The sequence below is a fragment of the Nicotiana attenuata genome, unplaced genomic scaffold (assembly GCF_001879085.1).
Source record: "Nicotiana attenuata strain UT unplaced genomic scaffold, NIATTr2, whole genome shotgun sequence".
NCBI classification, from domain to species: Eukaryota; Viridiplantae; Streptophyta; class Magnoliopsida; order Solanales; family Solanaceae; genus Nicotiana; species Nicotiana attenuata.
The window spans coordinates 229,893-245,586 of NW_017670848.1; positions in this window are offsets into that span (position 1 = coordinate 229,893).

Below are 15,694 nucleotides of genomic sequence, written 5' to 3' on the forward strand. Positions count from 1 at the left end.
TTTTTGGGGAGGAAGATTGACCTTTCTATGTACTGCTCAAGATTTCCTTGCACTTTGCATACGGCAAGCCATTTCTCAAATCTGGTATCACAAATAAAATTTAAAAATCAATAAGAGAACATGAGCAAAATCCAAATTCTAACTTACTGGTTTACAATTTTTGAAACAAACACCATAGAAATTTGCAGAACCAGAGGAAAATGGCATAGAAGAACCAACAACTGGTACTTTTGAGCACATCAACCATATCACAAAAAGGTTTTCTTACGTTATAATTATTTTAATTATGTATAGTAAGATGGCTTCTGAGGAATTGAGTGAAGCCACATAAGGAGAGATATTGTTACATCAATGTTAAGTTCCGGAAAGATATGGAGATCACTGGGAGAAGGAGGAGGAGAAAGGGGGCTGAAGTTGTTTAAAAAGTGGGTACAAGTTAAAAGTTTTTAAAAAAATGGGTATAGGTTAAATGGGGGCAACCAAATAGGGCACTCTGTGCAATTTTTACGAATACAACTATCTTTTAATTCCATTGATTTGTATGTACATGCATGCATGTACTACAATTTATTACTCCCTCCGTTGCAATTTATGTGAACCTGTTTAACTGGGCACGGGGTTTAAGAAAAAATGGAGACTTGGAATTTGTGGTCCTGAACAAGTCAAAAAGGGGCCAGAGTATTTGTGTCGTTATAAAAGCTCCTCATTAAGGGTAGAATTGTAAGTTTAAGCTAAATTGTTACTAAATTTAGAAAGAGGTCATTCTTTTTGGAATGGACCAAAAAGGAAATAGGTTCACGTAAACTGGAACAGAAGGAGTACTTCATTTGTTTCAATTTTATGCGATGTAATTTGACTCGGCATTAGAGTTCAAGAAAAAAAAGTAAAAGACTTGAAACTTGTAATTTTAAATATGTCATAATATTTATGTAGTTACAAAAAATTCTCATTAAAAGTTTAATTTAAATTATTACAAACATAAATATGTGTTATTCTGTTCGAAACGAAGTAATAAAAAAAAGTAGTATCAGATAAACTTAAATGGAGAATGTACTAGCTATATCTCTTATTTATTCCGTTTGAACGAGAGTACTCCACTCAGCCACTGTGATAAGTCGTTTAGTCCTTTTCTTATTTAGAAAAAATTAATCATGTATACTAGTAATAGCATGAGTTATATTTTGTTCGTTATCCCAAAATACAAACCTTCCAAGTTCCGTTTTCACATGCATTGAAAGGTCAAAAGGACAATTATGTGATGCTGACTGATCACGTGTATCATTACTTCTTGGGAATCTTACATAAATGTTACTCCCTCTGGTTCAATTTATGTGAACCTGTTTAACTGGGCACGGAGTTTAAGAAAAAATGAAGACTTTTGAAATTTGTGATCCTAAACAAGTTAAAAAGGGGCCCAGAGTATTTGTGTGGTTATAAAAGCTTTTCATTAAGGGTAGAATTGTAAGTTTAAGCTAAATTGCTTCCAAATTTAAAAAGGGATCATTCTTTTGGATTGGACCAAAAAAGAAATAAGTTCACATAAACTGGAACGGAAGGAGTAAGTCTCAATTTACTAATCTCTAGCCATTAATCATAAACTTACCAAAACTCGTCAAGCACATATAAAAATTAAAATTCCAAATAAATGAGGTTTTTTTTCTCCAAGCATCACACGCAAAGATCTCCTTCCATATTTTTAAGTGTGATTAGCAACATTAGATGCAAGAGGAAATGAAATTTCATGGATAAAGTATCAAATAAGGTGATGAAATATAAAAAAAATATAGATATAAGATTCCAAAAATCTAAGCAAAAAAGGTCCTTTTCAATGGGTGTGATTGAAATTCATTGAAAACACATAGATGAGTCAATATACAAAATTTGATGAAGATTGGAGGTGATTTGGACCGATTTGGCATGAAAATTCGTAGTTAAAATTGAGTTCAAAAATTCTTCTGCGACACATGTATCACGCATGTATCTCACACACAGGTATACATGGATATACATGTGATACACATTTGATACAAATATGATACTTACGTGATACACAATAAATAATTTATTTTTTTCATGTTCAACTTCTACTTCGAATTTTCAATTCAAACCATCTCAAAACTCCACCAAATCATCCCAAAATTGAGTTTCAAGCTCTTTAAGATGTACCCAATCTATTCTAATAACACTCAAGAAAGCAAATATTTGATCTTTTTTGGCTACAACTAGTTAATTGGCTAATATTGATAATATTTGATTAGTATTAATAATATTTATGAATTGGCCAATTTTTGTAACAAGCTACTTATAAATGGACATAGCTGGTAGTTTTCCTTACTTTTTCCTCCTCCCCCAACACTTTTATAATAACTTCTAAGACTATAAATTGAAAAGAAGCTACTTTAGGGAAAAGCAAAAAAAAATAAAAAAAAATTATGCTACTCCTTTCATTCATTTTTACTTGTCTAATATGTTAATTTCTGCACATTCAGCTTATGCTTAGCTTGAGCTTCCTATTCTACTTCAATGGAGGTTGAGAGGAAAAGAGCTTCTGTGAAACAATGATAACTGAACGAAAATGAGAATGAAGGAGTTAATCTTTTCATTGATTTAATCGTTTATTTATACAAGTAACAAATCTCTACAACTAATTGACAGCTGTCCAAAACTACCACTAACTAACTAGTTAACCTTCGAATTATTCGTTACATAACTAACTCTAGTTTAACGTCTAACTGCTATTGCTTAACACTGGTTCCCAAAGTAGCTTCAAGTTACTCCATCTCGAACACTCCCCCTCAAGCTAGTAGGTGAAAATGTTGAGCACTCCCAGCTTGGACATCAAGTACTCATGCTTCAATCTCAGCAGCCCATTTGTCAAGATATCTGCCTGCTGCTCATTGGAACTCACATACATTGTTTGCACCAATTCTTGCTTTATCTTTTTCTTGATATAATGACCATCTATTTCGATATGTTATGTTCTTTCGTGATATACTTGATTCACAGCAATTTGAAGTGTTGTTTTGTTATCATAGAATAATTCAACTAGCAGCTTCACTTCTGCACCAAGCACCTTGAACAACCCAGTTAACCAAACGAGTTCTACTACTGTCCATGCCATGCTCTTGTATTCAACTTCTGCTGAGCTTCTCGAGACTGTGTTTTGTTTCTTTGATTTCCAAGATATGAGAGAATTTCCATGCTTAAAAAGAAAGCCTGTGACTGATTTTCTTGTGTTAGGGCATGAAGCCCAGTCAACATCACGGTATGCACTTAGTGTATTGCTCCTTTCAATGCTCAACAAGATCCCCAAACCTAGTTCCTTCTTGATATATTTGACCACCCTTAAAGTTGCCTCCTAGTGACTTCTTTTGGGTTGTTGCATAAATTAACTGAGTGTCTGGACTGCAAAGGCTATGTTTGATCTTGTTAATGTCAAGTATAGCTACTTCCCAATGAGTCTTTGATACTGGACCTTGTCTTCTAGTTGCTCATCACCTTCTAAGCTTGTGATATCATCCAACTCCTTAAGAGTGTACTTCTGATTGTATTCTAATAGGGTGAAAGCTGGTTTTGAGGCACTCACCCTTAATTCTTCGATGAGTTCCAGAGAATAGTTTCTTTGATTCATCAAAATCCCACTCTTTGACCTACTGAATTCCATCTCCAAAAGCTTAATTTACCAAGGTTTGTCATCTTAAAAGCTTGTTGTAGTTTCTGCTCTGCTTCTTCTATCAACTGGAGATTGTTTTCAGTGATCAACATGTCAACCGCATAAACAAGAATGACAATTATGTTGGTCCCTACCTTCTGTGTAAAAAGAGACTGATCAAGAGTGCTCTGTAGGAACCCGTGAGCTATAAGTGCTTCTGTGAGTTTGACATTCCATTGTCTACTTGCTTGATTCAGGCCATATAGGGATTTAACAAGCCTACATACCACTGAATTCTCCCCCCAGCTTGTAAGAACCTCAGGTGATTGCATGTTGACTTCATCTTGTAAGTCACCCTGTAGAAAAGCATTGTATACATTCATTTGATTGATGTGCCAACCTTCCATTGCAGCTAAGGATAAAACTGATCTCATAGTGACAATCTTCACAACTAGAGAGAATGTCTCATTGTAGTCAATCCCCTCTTGTTGATTATAATCTTTAGCCACCAAATGAGCCTTGAAACTTTATACCTCACCATTAGCTTTGTATTTTACCTTAAACACACACTTACACCCTAATAGGGACCTTCCCATTAGGTAAAGAACCAACTACCATGTGTGATTATCCTCCAGGTCTTAAATTTTAGGTCTCATGGCCTCCATCCATCTTGGATCTTTGTAAGCCTCATGAAATGACTTTGGCTCCACAATTGAAGCAAAAGTTGTTATGTAGCCTTGCAGTATGGCTTCAGGGAAGATCAATTAACTGAGTGATCTATAGGATAAGGAGTGGTTGAAGTAGTGATAGTAGGTGCAATGATATAGTCTGATAACCATCTTGGAGGTTTTTTTTTTTGTTCTGGTAGCTTTTCTTAAGATCTATGGATCTTCAGAAGCTGAGGTGTATGGTAAATCTTATGGCTCTTCAAGATCTTTAGGTTTAATTGAAGGGTCTACATGATGATCTTCACTCTGACGCACCAACTCACCATAATCTTCTTGTTGTTGTTGAGCAGCATCTTCATGAGTCTCCTCATGATGTGCAGTTGATTCCTCCTCTTGAACTTCTATCATCTCATTTGTTGTGTATTCTGTGTCTAGATCATTGTCACTAAGGATATGTCCAGAAATGTTTGGTTGAACTTTTGAGAACAATAAAGCCTGTGTAAATGCTTTGTTATTAAAAGGAAAAATATGTTCCTTGAAATGAACATCCATATTATATAACACACGATTAGTTAGATCATATAGTATGTACCTTTTGCTAACTGCTGAGCATCCCATCATGACTGCTGCAATTGCTCTAGCTGCAAACTTGTCATGTTATGGACCTTCTTGGAAAAACAAAAGCATCCCATTACTCTTAGATGATCTAGCTTTGGTCTTCTTCTGTAAAATACCTCATAAGGTGACTTCCCCTTAAGATATACTGAAGGCATCCTATTGATTAAATACACTGCAGCTAAAACACAGTGTCCCTAAAACTTCAGAGTACCTCCTTGGAACCCGACTTCGCTTGCGATTTCCAATATATGTCTGTGTTTTCTCTCAGCAATCCTATGTTGCTGAGGGGTATAAACACATGTTCTCTGTTGAGTTATCCCTAGAGATTGAAACAAATGAAAATAATTGGTGTTGGTGAATTCTCCACCATTGTCAGATCTTAGCATCTTGACTATTTTTCCAAATTGAGTTTTGACCAATGAGAAGAAATTTTTGAGCATTACAACTAAATCACTTTTAAGTTTAAGCAGAAAAAAACAAGTAGTTCTTGAATAGTCATCCACAATAGTCAAAAACATTTTATTCCCATCAACTTTAGGTACACTATAGGGTTCCTATACATCAACATGCAACGATTCAAAAATTATCAGAAGACCTACTTCTACTGTTGTGAAATGGTACTCTAGTATGCCTTGCTAAAGGGCAGAGTACAACTATCAAATGCAAATTTACATTATTCTTGTCCCAAACCTAAAATCTATTTTATAGCTATTGCTGATGCATGTCCAAGCCTTTTGTGCCACTGTCCAATATTCAATTTCTCCTTGATTCTAGTTAATCCTCTTGCTATAGTGCTGCTGTTGTTGGTAGGCTTTTGAAGGAACATGTAATGTCCTTCATTTCTGTACCAATACTCTTCACTACTCCACTATAAAGGTCCTGGAATATAGAGAAATATTGAAAGAAACACACTGAGCATTGCAGCTCCTTGGTAGTTATAGATACTGACAAAATATTATACTTAACTCTGGTATATACAGAAAATAATCTATTTCAATGTTATCAGTCAATTTAAAAGATCCAAGGTGTGTCACAACTGTGGTCTCCCCATATGGTAAATGTACCTTTCATTCTTATCACTTTTTCTTTTAGTACTCAACATGTTATGTCAGCCACCATATGGTTTGTGGCTCTAGAATCAAAAATTCAATATTTTATGTGTGCATCCGCTAGAAAAACATTAATAGTACCTGCCATGTTGGCCATGCCAACTAAAGTTGAGGCTTTGCCTGTACCATCATTGTTGAGTAACTTTAGGATCTAATTATACTGTTCTGGTGTGAAATATGGTCCTTGAATGCCATATGTGGTACTGAGCCTATCTCCTCATCCACTAGCATTTGTTGCTGCATCATGCCTTCTTTGATCCTCCACTACAGCATTGTGAGCAACTCCAACTCCAGGTTTTTTCCTATACTTGAAGTCAGCAGGATATCCTACCAATTTGTAGCATCCTTCACGAGTGTGGCCTTTGAGTTTGCAATAGTCACATTGTAGATTGTAGTTCCTTTCCTTTTTGAGCGGGATTATTGGTCCTTTCTGTCATGAGTGATGTCACCTCTCCAATATCAGCATTTGTCATGCTCCACTGGCTTTCCCTTTCTATTAACATGGATTATGCTTTGTTGATTGTAGGCAGTAGCACCATTCTCAGAAGTTGGCTCCTTGCTTGCTCATAAGACTCATTGAGTCCCATTAGAAACTGCAATAATGTTATCTCCATGAACACCACAAATTCACGTGACTTGGCACAATCACAGCCAGGAATTGTAGCAAGGCTATCAAACTAAGCCTATAACAAACGCAATTTTGAAAATAAGCAGAAATGGAGCTAAGTTATTGTAGCAATCTCCTTGTGTATTTGAAAAATCCTAGAACAATTGATTTTATCAAATCATTCCTTCAAATCTCCCAAACTGAAGAAGCATTTGTTCAGTACACTAGTCCACTGTATAATTCCTTCGACACACAATTCATGATCCACGACAGAACAATAGCATTTCATGACTCCCAGAGATCAACTAGAATTGTTCCAAAATCCTTCCTTTTACAGGTGCTGTCTATGAACCCTAGTTTGTTTCTTCCTAGGATCGCGATTCTCATAGCTCGACTTAAGACAGAGTAATTTTCTAGCCCAATCAATTGAAGAGAGATCAACACTGTACTTGAAGTGTCACTGGAGTGCACGAACAGTAGTGATGCTTGTGGCTTAGTTTTTCCGGCTCGGTATCGTCAATCGCCATGCTTCATTCTAAGAAAATGAAAATTGAAGAGTTAGATCGAAGATACAACAACACTAACAATCGTTATGCTCAGATACCATGTTAGTTTCTGCACATCCAGCTTGTGCTTTGCTTGAGCTTCCTATTCTACTTCAATGGAGGTTGAGAGGAAAAAGAGCTTCTGTGAAGCATTGATAACTGAACGAAAATGAGAATGAAGGAGCTAATCTTTTCATTTATTTAATAGTTTATTTATACAAGTAACAAACCTATACAACTAATTGACAACTGTCCAAAACTACCACTAATGTCACAACCCAAAATCCACTATAGGTCGTGATGGCGCCTAATGCCACCGCAAGGCAAGCCAATGGTGCTTAATCAACTTAGTTACCCATTTCATTATTTTTGAAATCATGAATCCTATTAAATAAGTAGAGTAAGGCCTGGTACTCGTAGAAAAATCCGTTGGAACTACAACAATGAACATCCAGTACTCGTAAAAAATCCAACTTCCGTATAAAATATAAATTACAAGGTGAAATGATAATAATTACGTGAACTACAACAATGAACATCCAGTAGGAACCCCAAAACCTGGTGTCACAAGTGCATGAGCATCTACTAAGGAGTAAAACAATAATACAACATCTTTCTGGAATATACGTTAGACAGGAGAATATAAATAACTCTGATGAAGACTATGTATGCTGCGGATCGTAACATGGAATGTAGCTCACCGTAAAGTCCCCGCAACAGCCGCACCCTTGAGCCCATAGACCACTATATATATATATATATATATATACCTGCGCTATAAGTGCAGTAAGTGTAGTATGAGTACGTAAATTAACGCGTACACAGTAAGTATCTAGCCTGACTCCGGAGAAGTAGTGGCGAGGGGTCGACCTGACACTTACTAGAGGTTCAATAAAGCAGTATGCTAAATCCTAAATAGATATGAGGCACAACACTAACAGTAGGATGAAACGATAACCAGCATAGTCTTTCAAAATTTCTTTTAACGATATAAACTTCTCAATCTCGTATCCTATCTCAACAGCTCGGAAAAATATCAAGTGCCATTATCAAATGAATAAGAAATACCACATAAAATGCAAGGCATCAGTGGAAGGAAATCTCGTGAGTATTCGGACTGCTAGCGATATAATGCACGATTATACTGAGGTTGTACGACCTGATCCATAATGAATATGATACTCCGAGGCGAACGGCTTGATCCTATAATAATGTGTACACTGCCGATTATACTGCCGAGGCGAACGTGTCACGACCCAAATTCCATTATAGGTCGTGATGGCGTCCAACATCGTTTTTAGGCAAGCCAACCCTAATCAACTAGTGAGTTCTCATTTATTTTACCAAACAATCCCAAAATTTACTTAATCTTAAATTTAAAACAGTTGATAATTAACGAATTCATAATAATAGAAATACAACCCAAAAGTAATAGTCTACAAATGTGTGTGCCAGGAACTAGTGTCACAAGTACTAGGGCAACTAGTAGAATGTACAAAAAGACAACTATCCTACTGCCTAAATAGAATAGATAGTAACAACAAAAGGAGAGACTCCGGCATGCTGTTGAACAGCTCAGAAGGGGCAGCTCACCGTGAGATCTCGATCAAGTATCCGAAACGCGCGTCGGACGGGTAGCTAGATGCACCTGCCTCAGATCCTGTACAGTTAAGTACAAAAGCGTAGTATGAGTACATAAACAATATGTACCCAGCAAGTATCCAGTCTAACCTCAAAGAAGTAGTGACGATGGGTCGACTTGACACCTACTAGGGTTAATAATAATACAGTTTAAGTGCTATGCTAAGCATGAATAGTATGAATATAATGACAGTCCAAGAACAAGTAGAAACAAGATATTCTTTCTTAAACAACATATCAATTTCAGTCCTATCATGTAATAAGTTACATTCCAAAGCATTCAAGCAGAATAAATCACGGAAAGTTCCACATAAATATCATGCGCACATTGTGCCGAGGTCGTATGGCCTGGTCTGATATAATAATAAACTGTGCACTACCAAAGGGTCGAATGGCGCGAACCATAGATGCATATATTTACTACCGAGGCGATCGGCCCGATCCACATATAGCAATTTATTATCAAGTAAGCACACATTGCCTATTTATAGTCAAATACTTCATACAAGTTCTCAAGTAAGTGAGTATAGCCGTCTATATTTATTTACCAATTTCTAGCATGACCTAAGTGGTCTTAGTAACAAGCAAGGACGCAAGCATTTGCAAGTATAGCATGATACGGGTCCTAAACTACCCGGAGAATTAGCATAATAGTAGCTACGTACGGACTCTCGTCACCACGTATGTACGTAGCCCCCACAAATAGTCACATACATTTATTTAATTCACCAATGGGGTTAGTTCCCTCTTACAAGGTTAGAAAGGAGACTTACCTCGTCCCAAAGCTTACTTCCAAATTCAAGAATGCGCTCAAACCCTCAAATCGGAGCCGAACGATCCAAAACTATTCAAATGGGGTAAGAACTAGTCAATATATGCTCAAGAGTTCATATTCTAACTATTAAACTAATTTCCCAACCCTAAATGCAAGGGTCCTAAAATTCATCCCCGAGCCCACGGGCCAGGATTTCGGAAATTCTCGAAGGAAGTTGTTACCCATGACCTAAGGATCAAGAATATTTGATTTCTACTACATTCCATAACAAATTTCGTGGTTAAATCTCATTTTTGTCAAAACCCTAGGTTTTACTCTAAACCCATAATTTCTACTAATTTACATGTTGTAATCTACCCATAAACTATGTATTAAATTCACATTAAGTAGAAATAACTTACCTCACCAAGCTAGGTTGAAATCTCCCTTTTTGAAGCTCCCAAATCGCCCAAGAATGGAGTAAAATGAGTCAAAAATGACAAACTCCCGTTATTTAATGAAGGCCACTACCTTCAGCAGTTTGCGCATATGCGGTCCTGGGACGCATCTGCGCCAACCGTATCTGTGGAAAATGGGCCGCTTCTGCGGTCCTGGGCTGGGCCGCTTCTGCAGAAGTCCAAGCGCTCCTGCGGTTTCACTTCTGCGGTTAGGGGGCCGCTTCTGCGATTTCTGGGCTGGCCACCCATTGCCGCATCTGCGATGGCTTGGCCGCTTTTGCGGTCTCGCACCTGCGGCTGGCCAACCGCAGATGTGGTTATGACAGAAGCCTGGAGCTTCAGCTCCTTCTCACATTTTCAACTAAGCTCGAGCCTCGTCCGATTGACGCTCGGGGCCCCGGGGCCCTGCCCGAACATACCGACACGTTTGGAATGATAAAACGAACTCGCTCGAACCCTCGAAACACCGGAAACAACATTAAAACTAGGAATCACACCCTAAAACCAATTGATTCAAACTTATGAACTTCAAGTTCTTCAATTTACTTCCAATGTGACGAAACACACTTATACTACTCGGATTGACACCAAATTTTGCGTGCAAGTCTTAAATTACATTATGGAACTATTCCCAGTCTCAAAATTCCGTACGGACCTCGATATCACAAAAACCAGCTCCAAACCAAATTTAAAGAACTTCAAAATCCTTAAAGAATCAACTTTCACTATTAGGTGCCAAAACGCTCCCGGGTCATCCAAAACCTGATCCGGACATACGCCCAAGTCCAAAATAATCATAAGAACTTGTTGGAACCTTCAAATCCTGATTCTGAGTTCGTTTACTCAAAACGTTGATCGAAGTCAAACTTGGCCTTTTATGCCAACCTTAAGGAACCAAGTGTTCCGATTTCAACCCAAACTCTTCCAAATCCCGAACCAACCATCCCCGCAAGTCATAAATCAGTTAAAGCAAGTACGTGAAGTCTTATTTAGGGGAATAGGGTTCTAGAAAGCAAAACGACCAGTCAGGTCGCTACGTTCTCCACCTCTTAAACAAAAGTTCGTCTTCGAACGGGTTTAGATTCATACTTGAAGTGCTAAATAAGCGTGGATATCTGCTCCGCATGTCCTCCTCGGACTCCCAGGTCGCCTCCTCTATTGGTTGTCCCCTCCACTGAACCTTTACCGCGGAAATCCTCTTGGATCTCAGCTGGCGATCCTGTCTATCAACAATAGTAATTGGCTCCTCCTCATACCCCAAGCTTTCATCTAGCTGAATAGTACTAAAGTCTAACACCTTGTGATACCTCCGAAGCATAGACACGTGAAAAACTGGATGAACTCTCGATAAGCTGGGGGTAAAGCAAGCTCATAAGCAACCTCCCCAACTCGCATCAACACCTCGAATGGGCCTATAAACCTGGGGCTAAACTTGCCCTTCTTTCCGAATCTCATACTACCCTTCATCAGCGTGACTTTCCAGAGAACCTTCTCGCCGAACATGAATGATACATCCCGTGCCTTTGATCCACATAACTCTTCTGTCTGGACTGAGCTGTGCGAAGTCTTTCCTGAAGCAACTTTACCTTTTCCAAGGCATCTTTTACTAAATCTGTACCACTAAACTTAGCCTCACCAGGCTCAAACCACCCGATAGGAGATCGACATCGCCGACCATATAAAGCCTCAAATTGAGCCATCTCGATGCTGGACTAATAACTGTTGTTGTAAGCAAACTTGGCCAAAGGCAAGAACTATTCCCACTGCCCTCCAAAGTCAATCACACATGCTCTAAGCATGTCCTCCAGAATCTGAACTCTCCACTCCGATTGCCCGTCAGTCTGCGGGTGAAATTCTGTTCTGAGCACTACACGGGTCCCCAACTCACTCTATACGACTCTCCAGAAATGGGAAGCAAACTGAGGGCCTCTATCTGATATGTTGGAGACAGGCACAATGTGCAATCGAACTATCTCCCGAATGTAGATCTGAGTCAACCTATCTGAAGCATAAGCAGTCACAACCGGAATGAAATGTGCCGATTTGGTCAACCTATCGACAATGACCCAAACTGCATCAAACTTCCGCAAGGTCCGCGGCAACCCAACTACGAAGTCCATAGTAATCCGCTCCCATTTCCTCTCAGGTATAGGCATCTGCTGAAGTAGGCCACCTGGCCTCTAGTGCTCATACTTAACCTATTGGCAATCCAAGCACCTAGCCACATACTCAACTATGTCTTTCTTCATCCGCCGCCACCAATAATGCTGCCTCAGGTCACGATACATATTCGTTGCACCTGGATGAATAGAATACCGTGAACTGTGTGCATCTTCTAGAATCCTCTCCCTCAAGCCATCGACATTAGGAACACATAGGCGACCCTGGAGTCGCAAAACACCATCCTCGCCAATAGAAACCTCATTGGCACTACCCTGTAGCACCATCTCTCTAAGAACTGCCAAATGTAGATCATCAAAATGCCGAGCCTGATCTGTCCCAATAATGAAGACTGAGCAACAACACACGCAAGGACTCGCTGGGCTCTGAAATGTCCAACCTCACAAGTCTGTTAGCCAAGGACTGAACGTCAAAGGCTAGTGGTCTCTCCTCCGCTGAAATGTATGCCAAGCTACCCATACTCTCTGCTTTCCTGCTTAAGGCATCCGCGACCACATTTGCCTTGCCCGGATGATAAAGAATGGTGATGTTATAATCCTTCAGTAACTCAAGCCACCTACGCTGCCTCAAATTGAGATCCATCTGCTTGAAAAAATGCTGTAAGTTGCGATGATCAGTGTAAACCTCACATGACACCCCATACAGATAATGCCTCCATATCTTAAGAGCATGAACAATCCCTACTAGCACTAGATCCTACACAGGGTAATTTTTCTCATGAATCTTCAGCTGATGCGAAGCATATGCAATAGCTTGCCCCTCCTGCATCAATACACAACCCAAGCCAACGCGTGAACCGTCGCAATATACCGTATACATCCCCAATCCAAAAGGCAATACTAGAACTGGTGCTTTAGTCAAAGCTATCTTGAGCTCCTGAAAGCTCGCCTCACAATCATCGGAAAGGAGCACCCTCTGGGTTAATCTAGTCAATGGTGATGCAATGTATGAAAAGCCCTGCACGAATCGGCGATAATAACCTGCTAACCCCAGGAAACTCCTGATCTCAGTCACTGAAATAGGACGTGGCCAACTCTGAACTGCCTCAATCTTCTTAGGATCCACTTTAATACCCTCTCCTTATACAACATGCCCCAAGAATACTACTGACTCAAGCCAAAACTCACACTTGGAGATCTTAGCATATAGCTTCGGCTCTCGCAATGTCCAGAGCACTACTCTCAAATGCTGCTGGTGCTCCACCAGGCTACGTGAGTAGATCAAGATGTCATCAATGAAGACAATAACAAAGGAATCAATATAAGGCCTGAATACCCTGTTCATCAAGTCCATAACGCCGCTGGGGCATTAGTCAAGGCGAAGGACATCACCAAAAACTCATAATGGCTATATCTAGTACGAGAAGCAGTCTTCGGGACATCTGAGTCCCGAATCTTCAGCTGATGATACCCTAATCTCAAGTTAATCTTGGAGAACACCCTAGCACCCTGCAACTGGTCGAACAAATCATCAATGCGCGGCCACGAGTACTTGTTCTTGATTGTAGCCTTGTTCAACTGGCGGTAATCAATGCACATCCGCATAGTCCCATCATTCTTATTCACAAATAACACTGGTGCACCCCAAGGTGACACACTCGATCTCACAAACCCCTTTTCTAACAACTCCTCAAGCCGCTCCTTCAACTCCTTCAACTCTTTCGGAGCCATATGGTATGGTGGGATGGATATAGGCTGGGTACCTGGAGCCAAATCGATACAGAAATCAATATCACGATCCAGTGGCATGCCAGGAAGGTCAGAAGGAAAAACATCGGCAAAATCTCGGACTACTGGAACTGAATCAATCGTCGAAGACTCTGCGGTGGTGTCCCGAACATAAGTTAGACAAGCCAGACAACCCTTCTCGACCATATGTCGAGCCTTCAGAAAAGAAATAACCCGACTAGATGTACTAACTGAGGAAACCTTCCACTCCAACCTTGGCAACTCTGGCATCGCTAAAGTAACAGTCTTGGCATGGAAATCTACGACGATGTGGTATGGGGATAACCAATCCATGCCCAGGATGACCTCAAAGTCGATCATATCAAGCATCAGGAGGTCTGCTCTAGTCTCAAAACCACAAAATATGACCACACAAGACCGATATATCCCATCCACAACCACAAAATTGCCCACAGGAGTGGACACATGAATGGGAGTACCTAAGGACTCACGAAGAATATCCAGAAAATGAGCAAACATAGATGATACATATGAATAGGTAGACCGTGGATCAAATAGCACTCAAGCATCCCTACCGTAGACGAAAATAATACTTGTGATAACAACATCTGAGGCCAATGCATCTAGTCTGGCCGGAAAAGCATAGAATCTCGCTGGAGCGCCGGCTGGCTGGCCTCCACCTGACTGAGAAGTAGTTGGCTGACTTCTCCCTGCCTAGCCTCCACCTCTAGAACGACCTGTACCAGTCTGCACTCCGCCTCTGGGCGGCTGGACAACTAGTGCTGTAATCATGGGCTGCTGACCCTGCTGCACTACCTTGCCCCGAAGTCTCAGGCAGTATCTCCTCATATGACTAAGGTCTCCGCACTCGAAACAACCCCTCGTGCGGTGACCTGTTGCCATGATGTATGACCCTTATGGCCTATAGACCCACTGGAAGAAGCCTGAATAGCCGGTGGGCGGTATGAACTCTCTAGTATAGCACTAAAGTAGGAGCTGGGAGAACCCTGGGGACCTGAATACCCACTAGAAGAGCCTTGGATGGCTAGCGGGCGGTAAGAACTCTCTGGTATGGCGCTGGAATAGTGGCGCGCTGGAGCACCTCGAGGAGGTGGTGGTGCTGAATATGGGGGCCTGCTGGGATGACCCCTTCCAAACTGACCTCTGCCCCTAGCCGGGGCACCTCTAATCTCTCTAGAGAATCGATCCCTTTTGTCCTGCTGCATATGCTCTCTACCTCTCAGACGGTAGCCCTCAATCCTCCGAGCAATCTCCATTACCAGCTAATAAGAAGTCCCCATCTCAATCTCTCGGGCCATGTTGGCCCTAATACCAGAATGCAACCCTGCAACAAGCCTCCGTACTCTCTCTGCGTCAGTAGGAAGTATCATTAGTGCATGGCGGGACAACTCAGAAAACCTCGCCTCATAGTCGTTCACTAACATCTGACCCTGCTCAAGCTGCTCAAACTGAAACCGCAACTCTTCCCTCTCAGAGGGTGAAATATACCTATCCAGGAAAAGCTATGTGAACTGACCCCAAGTAATGGGAGGAGAACCCGCTGGCCTGCCAAGAACATAAGACTGCCACCATCTACGGGCCTTGCTCTCCAGTTGGAAAGTAGTGAAGTCAACCCCATGAGACTCCAATATCCTCATGTTGTGCAGTCTGTCCCTGCACCTATCAATGAAATCCTGGGCATCCTCATGACGCTCGCTTCCGAAGATAGGAGGGTGTAGCCTAGTCCATCTGTCTAATAACTTCTGCAGATTG